General features: G+C 38.1%; 1 long non-coding RNA gene across 1 annotated transcript in view; it reads left to right on the top strand.

The window, feature by feature from the left end:
- The window catches only part of LOC135102584 (uncharacterized), a 27,861-nt gene extending 20,457 nt beyond the window's left edge, over positions 1–7,404 (top strand). Inside the window, exons 2-3 of the long non-coding RNA XR_010269688.1 lie at positions 4,056–4,157; positions 6,706–7,404. This is a non-coding gene — a long non-coding RNA (uncharacterized LOC135102584). The remainder of the gene's footprint in view (positions 1–4,055; positions 4,158–6,705) is intronic.
- Positions 7,405–7,677: the final 273 nt, after the last annotated feature.

Genomic DNA, 7,677 nt, shown 5'->3' with positions numbered 1-7,677 from the left:
ATTTGGTACGACGACTTTTTTTTATTTGGTACGACGACATTTTGATCTGGTATGACAACTTTTTGATTTGGTACGACGACTTTTTTATTTGTTACGATGACTTTTTGATTTGGTACGACGACTTTTTGATTTGGTACGACGACTTTTTGATCTGGTACGACGACTTTTTGATCTGGTACGACGACTTTTTTTTTATTTGGTATGACGACTTTTTGATTTGGTACGACGACTTTCTGATCTGGTACAACGACTTTTTTTTTATTTGGTACGACGACATTTTGATCTGGTATGACAACTTTTTGATTTGGTACGACGACTTTATTATTTGTTACGATGACTTTTTGATTTGGTACGACGACTTTTTGATTTGGTACGACGACTTTTTGATCTGGTACGACGACTTTTTGATTTGGTACGACGACTTTCTGATCTGGTACGACGACTTTTTGATTTTGTACGACGACTTTCTGATCTGGTACAACGACCTTTTGATTTGGTACGACGACTTCTTAATTTGGTTCGACGACTTTCTGATCTGGTACAACATGACATCTTTCTGATTTGATTTTAATATAGAACGTAAGTTGGATGAAGCGCTGATCTACGGTATAATATAAAGTGAGGTTTGCTATGACGGTTTTCTGATCTGGTTTTATTATTGAGAATTAGGCGAAAATGTACGATGTGGTATAAGGTGCAAGATAGCGCTACGGCTTCCTATCCTGATGATATTACTGAAGGCGTGTTCGATGAAGCGTTAACTCGTTCATTGCGGCGTCCAGCACTTCAAAGCACTAAGGCACAATACAAGATGTCTTCCAAGCATCTACAGGAATAGAAAAAGGAATTAAAAGAACTGTCTAGTGTCTGGCCTACATAATATTTAGAGGTGGCAATAGAAGAAAAGGAAATACCTCAGCATGGTTTGTGATTGAGGAAGGATGTGCCAGTGGTATAAAGGGTTAATATACTGTGGATTATAAATTACAAACTATTGCGACGGCTTTCTCATATGACTCTTGTTGAAAGCACGTCCAATGAGTTATAATATAATATGGAATGTGGTTTGCTACATCGACTCTTACATTTGGTTTTGTTGCTAAAGGCACGCGTGATGAAGCCGCCCAGTTCACACGCACTAAGTAACCTTCATCATACAGTATGAACTGCTGCGACTTTCTTATTCTATTATTTAATCCTTTCATTGCGATATGCAGTTCAGGACACTTAAGCCAATGTGTGGAGTCTTTATGTGCACGTACAAGAAAGGAAGGGATAAAAAAAAAGTACATTTTGGCAATTTCTAGGCAGTACAATGTTTGGAAGTGGTTGTGGAACAGGAAAAGATGTATCAAAGAGGTTAGTAATTCAAGAGAGATGTGCCAAATAACAAGGAAATAGTTAAGGCACGTCAGATAAACCCAACAAATTTATAAGTTGATTTCGAATATCTCTGAACATTGCTAATTGAATTCTGGGACGCTTGATTATGTTTCCGAAATAATTTTCCTTGCTAGATACAGAATGCTGTTGGTCACTCTTCTTGTTTTTACCTTGACTGCTCTTGCTTTTCATGTGAAGTGCATTGCATTTGTCGAGGTTGAATGTCATGGGCTATTCGATGCACACCTTGTGCCTGGAGGTTGAGGTTGTTTGGCTCTCACTAAATCCTCTCCTTGCAGTCATAATTCCCTGAAAACTGATTATATATTGCTGATTAAATATAGGTTCAATTTTTTTTTTGCATATTAAGAAGTCTGTAGAAAAAAGGAAGGAAAAAGACCCATTGAATAAGCTGTTCCACAAAAAAAGATTATTATAAGAGGAGATTTCACAAAGCCCATGAATTTAATTTCGAAGGGGGCTTTGATTTAATTTCTTTGAAACGTGACCTTCTCTATAAAAAGGAATGAAAAGACAACGCCATACCTGAATTGACTATTCTTTAGTACTCTTTCTCTAATTTCTTTTTTATGGCAGAGACAATAAGCAGACCCTCTTCTGGATTTATTTTTCCCCTTGTTTTTAATTATATTTTGTCCTCCTTTGTGCATAAGAGAAAAAAAAAGTTCAGGTCATAGGAAAGGGGAAAAACATAAACATAAATAGAGAATTCCAGAGTTAACCACGTCCAAAATCCCCTTTAAATCCCCCAATATGATCCCCCACATGCTCGTGTTTTGTATATATTCATCCACCTCCTGTTTACCTGTGCTGGTGATCCGTCTAAACCCGCGCCGCGTTGTCATGATGGCGGCCTTTCGTTATTCATCACCGCATATTCATCAGCAGCGGTCGTATGCATTTTTCAGTCCTTACTGCCTATGGAACTTAAATACAGGCTCATGTTTTCTCGTTAATCAGCGAGACGTAGTGCAATAAAACACTCTATTTATGTGACTTGTTCCGGGAATATGAGATGCTTTGTTGTCAGAATCGAAAAGGATGTCAATCGTTCCGTCTATATCTGTCTGTCTGTCTGTCTGTCTGTTCGTCTGTTTGTCTTTGTCTATGCATTATGATATATCCGATAGAATTACGTAGGGAGATGATTTGCTCAAGGAAGAAGGACGTAGTTATAGAAAGGGATGAAGAAGGAAGGTCGGGTATCTAATGGTATGTAAGGAAAGGGAAGAGAAGGAAGGGAAAAATAAAGAGAAGAGAAAGGAAGAGAAAGGAAGGGAAAAGTAGAGAAGGGAAGGGAAGAAAGGGAAAAGTAGATAATGGAAGGGAAAGGAAGAGAAAGTAGGTAAAGGGAAGAGAAAGGAATAAATCTTTGTATTCGAGAGAGAGAGAGAGAGAGAGAGAGAGAGAGAGAGAGAGAGAGAGAGAGAGAGAGAGAGAGAGAGAGAGAAGGAAGGTCAAAGGTTTTATTAAGACATATTTCGGAGATGAGTCAGGGTCGGTCATCACTATTTTTCCTCCCCTCTTTTCTTCTCCACCTCACGTCTCTCTATTTCATTGTTTTGTCTTGTCCTTTCCTTCCTACTGCGTCTTTTCCTCAACTCTGTCATTAACTTTCTCTTTTCTTTCCTTTCTCTCTTTTGTTTCATTATTTTCCTTCTCCATTTTTCCCCCTTTTTTATGCCTTAACTTATTGCCATTGCTCTTACCTTGTCTTGTCTTTCACCTTTTTCATTTTTCTGTCAGTGCTTTTCCTTTTCTTTCTTTCTATTTTTTTTCTCTTCATTTTCTTTCTTTTTAATTTCCCTTTTCACTTTTTATACCTCAACTTTCTGTCATTAATTTCATCATCCTTCTCTCTCTTGCCTTTCTCATCTTTGTCACTACGTAGTTTTCCCTTCCTTCCTCTTTCCTCCTCCTTTGTTCTTCTCCCAGTTGCTTATGCTTCATTACGTATTCCTTCTTTCTTTCCAGTTGTTTCTTTTATTCTCACACTTTCTTGTTACCTTCTTTTTCCACCAAGAGAACACAAGAACAAGATCCCTCTCTCTCTCTCTCTCTCTCTCTCTCTCTCTCTCTCTCTCTCTCTCTCTCTCTCTCTCTCTCTCTCCCCCGAATACAAGGATTTATTCCTTTCTCTTCCCTTTACCTCCTTTCTCTTCCTTTCCCTTCCATTATCTACGTTTCCCTTTCTTCCCCTTCCCTTCTCATCGCTAAGATTATCAGCAACACGAACACAACACTTCGGGACACAAGACAAGCGGCGGGTACAAGGAAATGAGAGAGTAATGAGCAAAAGACGTGTTGAGATTCGCCAGACTCCCACTATCCTCGTATTACAATCCAAGCTTAACTGTAAAGGCAGTGACGGCGCCGCCAGAACTGAACATCTTCCATCTCTTTCTTTTCCTAGTTTTCTTTTCCTCGGTGACATTACAAGGGTGACTTAAATAATTGACAGCCTCCTTGATCCTCCACCTCCTCTTGGTCTCATTATTCCTCCTCCTCCTCCTCCTCCTCCTCCTCCTACTGATCGTGTCCAGAAGGAAATGAGATAAAAGAAAACGTGCAATTTTTCTCTAGATATGGAGTTAAGGGAAATGGTACGAGTTTTCATACTGTTTGGTTTTAATGATTTATAAATTTTCTAGATGTGTCTGCTGTTGACAGTGTCCGCCCGGAAGAAAATGGACTCAAAGAAAACGGGCGGGGGGAATTGTTACTTGATGTGGAGTCACGTGAAATAGAAAAAGGTACGTAGTGGTTGGTATGTTCGCTTGCTCGCTCGCTCAATGCTTTAGTGTTTGGTTTCGATGCTTCAAATATTCCCTTTATTGGTTCGTAGAATGCTCGAGTCGTTTGTTTCTGAAATCTTGCTAATAAAGCTGGAATTGTTTGCTGGGCTCAATGACACGGCTACACATTACTGTTTAGGTGGGTTGCATATTTTTAATTCTTTTTTGTTTTTGCTGTCTAATTTTGTGCTTTCCGTCTGTTTTATTTCATACGTGAAAGCGACTAGAGGTTTGTGTGGCTTCAGTTAGTCAGGGTCGGTCATCACAGTATTTCTTCCTATTCTTTCTTTTCACACTCCTTTTCTTTTTCTTTTTTCTTTTTTTTTTTTTGCATTTGAGTTTTTTTTCTCTTCTTTTTACTCGATATGTGAAAGCAGGGAGAGGTTTATACGTCTTTAGTTAGTATTGGAAACTTCTTTATCTTAAATCTGAGGTTCACCAGGAGGAAAGCATACTTGCTAAAGTAAATATTGAGGTATTCATTACATGTGTAAATATATAATTGTTTTATTATTACTGTTCGTAGAATTTATTACTAGAAATCACACTTGAAGGACGTATTGAGACATTTATTAGATGTACAAATATATCATCATTTCATTGTTATTACTCGTACTATTTACTATTGCAAACCACAACTGAGGAACGGTTTACCGATATATCTATTAGACGTGCAAATGTACCACTTTATTACTATTATTACATGCAATTCATTATTACCGGTGATCAAATTACACATTACACGGGGGAATAGATGCCAGAGCAGAGGGAAAACGGTGATAGTCCTTTGAACACTTGAACCTCAGACTTGCAATAAACTAATGAACAGAAAGACTGACTGGAAGTGACTGGAGGAGAGCGTCTGTTGAGGTGATGTCCAGGAGGGTGTTGAGGGACAGCGGCAAGACGGAAACGGAAAACTTGCAGACAAAAAGTTGTTGTTGTTGTTGTTGTTGTTGTTGTTGTTGTTGTTGTTGCACTTATTTCTTTCGTATCTCAGTGCTGCTTCACTCTTCTGGATTTTGTTGTGATCATGAAATTTCTATTCATAATCGGAAACAGTGGTCAGTAACGAGCACACACACACCACTATTCAAGTTGCAAATGTCACGGTCTGTAGGCATCTATTGAAGGATGGATGGAGAGAGAGAGAGAGAGAGAGAGAGAGAGAGAGAGAGAGAGAGAGAGAGAGAGAGAGAGAGAGAGAGAGAGAGAGAGAGAGAGAGAGAGAGAGATGCCTCATACTCTTTTCCCCTCCTCACACTCATTTATTTCGTGTTTTTTTTAGTGTTTTCAGTTCAATTTTAGTTTTTAATTCCTTTATTCACGATTTTTTTTTTTGAAGGGACAGACAGATTCTTAAACTTTTACAACCATTTAATCGTGCGCAGCGAATACTGAACGGGATTCCTATGTGATGATATGAGTTAGGTTTTTGGTAATATCTCTCTTCCTGTTCCTGTACTTCCTACCGCCTGAGACTTACAGGAGCATCGAAACGCGTCAGCAAAAATAAACAAATAAATAAGTAACTAGATAAATAAATATACTGCCCGAATTGTTTTGGTTCTCTTGTTTCTTTATGGGATCAGTATTATATGCTCCTTTTGCTTATTTTTGTGCCATTGCCCTTTCTCCATGACATAAAAAGAGATGAAAGAAAGAAAAAAATAACAAAAAAAGAGAAAAAAAAAGATGGCCTGGAATAAACCCTGATAGAGACGCGAGGAGAGGCTTATGGGAAGCTTGTGGTCACCATTAGATTGACAGCGACTGATGATGGTGATGATGGTGGTCGATAATAAAGATGACGGTGATAATGAAGAATAACTAGTAATCAGTGCTGCTACGTAGGATGTGGAATGAAATACAACGTTGCTGTTTTATCATACGTTAGCCTTAATTTTACTTAAATAAGCCTCTTTAGTTTCTTTAAAGGTAAGTTTTAATCAAGCTGTACACCTCCTTGTGGATGGTAATTGAAGTGGACGTGCGGGTGAGACAGTTAAGACTCACACCATGCAAGACCCTTTTTTTTTTTTTCAGCTGAATTAATCTTGCCAGAAGCTTTCTCTCCTTTTGATACCAAGAGAAAAGATTGGGCGCATCTTTACTCGTATTTATTATTTATTTATACTTGACCTTTCCATTTAAACGCTAAAGTAAAATTTAGGGTTAATCTTTACAGCTGTCATCTACACCATACTATTCACGAGTGATCTCAGTCAGACGTCTTGTGTTCACACGTGTTTATTTATTTAAGCTTTACTTTTCCATTTAAATAATGAAGTAAAAAATCAGGGTTGATTTTCACACATGTCACCTATATCTTACTATTCATAAATTATCTCCTCAGTAAAACTTCTTGTCCTATCCGTTCTTATCATGATGATTCCACCCCACATTTCTCAACGCTTTTTGCCTGACCCTCAGCTCACCAGAAAATAAAAGGGTTGGCGAGGAGAAGCCACAAAACGACTAACATCTGATCCTCCTAATATTTCAGAATGGGGATGGGGCAGAGCAAACCTTGTGCCGCTCACTGCCTCAAACATTCAGATCCTTCATCTACCCACTCAGTGCAAGCTTCCAGACAATTCTCCCCTGTTCCTCCCCAGCGACACTCAACCATTTCCCTCAACGCTGAACAGAATCAGACTCTCCTTCACTAAGAAGTCGTAAGAGCATTAGCTGATTTTTTAAGTTAATTATGAGTAACTTTTTCTTATAGCACTCAATCGAATGAACATTGACGTGTATTCTTGTGTTTAATCTAAGAAAAAAGCAGATTAACAGCGAAATAAGAAAGGACTATGTGAAAATAAACGAAAAAAAAAGTGAAATATAGAAATAGGTCAATGAACTGAATAGAACATTACATAAAAAAAATAAAAAACAGACAAATATGAAAAAATAGATGAAAATAAATGAATAAAGTACTAACATAAAAAAAAGTATAAATAAATAAATAACCAGACCACCATGAAGACTAACACTGACTAATATTGACAGGCAAGTAACAAAAAAAAAAAAAAAAAAGATAGACGAAAGAAAAAAATAATAAAATAATAACATAACAATAAATACATAACAATAAATAAACTTTCCACCATCAGGACAAGCACAGCATCAGAGGAATAACTGTAAAATTAGTGTAAATATAACCATGGGAGAAACTTGGGAACAAAGGAAGGAGTCAGGTTAATGAGTACAGGAGAGAAGCTAATCCAGGTAAAGGTCAGCTGATGTGTTCTGAATGTCTGGGGTCGCGAGTGTCAAGGGGTGAAGGTCACGATGCAGCCTTTATGCGGAGGAAGGTCACGGAAAGGAAAGGAGCTGTGTTTATGGGAGTAGTAGTAGTGGTGGTGGTGGTTGTAGTTTTTGCAGCAGCAGTAGTAGTAGTAGTAGTAGTAGTAGTAGTAGTAGCAGCAGCAGCAGTAGCAGCAGCAACAGCAGCAGTAGCAGCAGCAGCAGCAGC

Source organism: Scylla paramamosain, chromosome 8, assembly GCF_035594125.1.
Source record: "Scylla paramamosain isolate STU-SP2022 chromosome 8, ASM3559412v1, whole genome shotgun sequence".
Classification (NCBI taxonomy): Eukaryota; Metazoa; Arthropoda; class Malacostraca; order Decapoda; family Portunidae; genus Scylla; species Scylla paramamosain.
The sequence above is the reverse complement of the archived record's forward strand: the minus strand, read 5'-3'. Positions and strand labels throughout refer to the sequence as shown.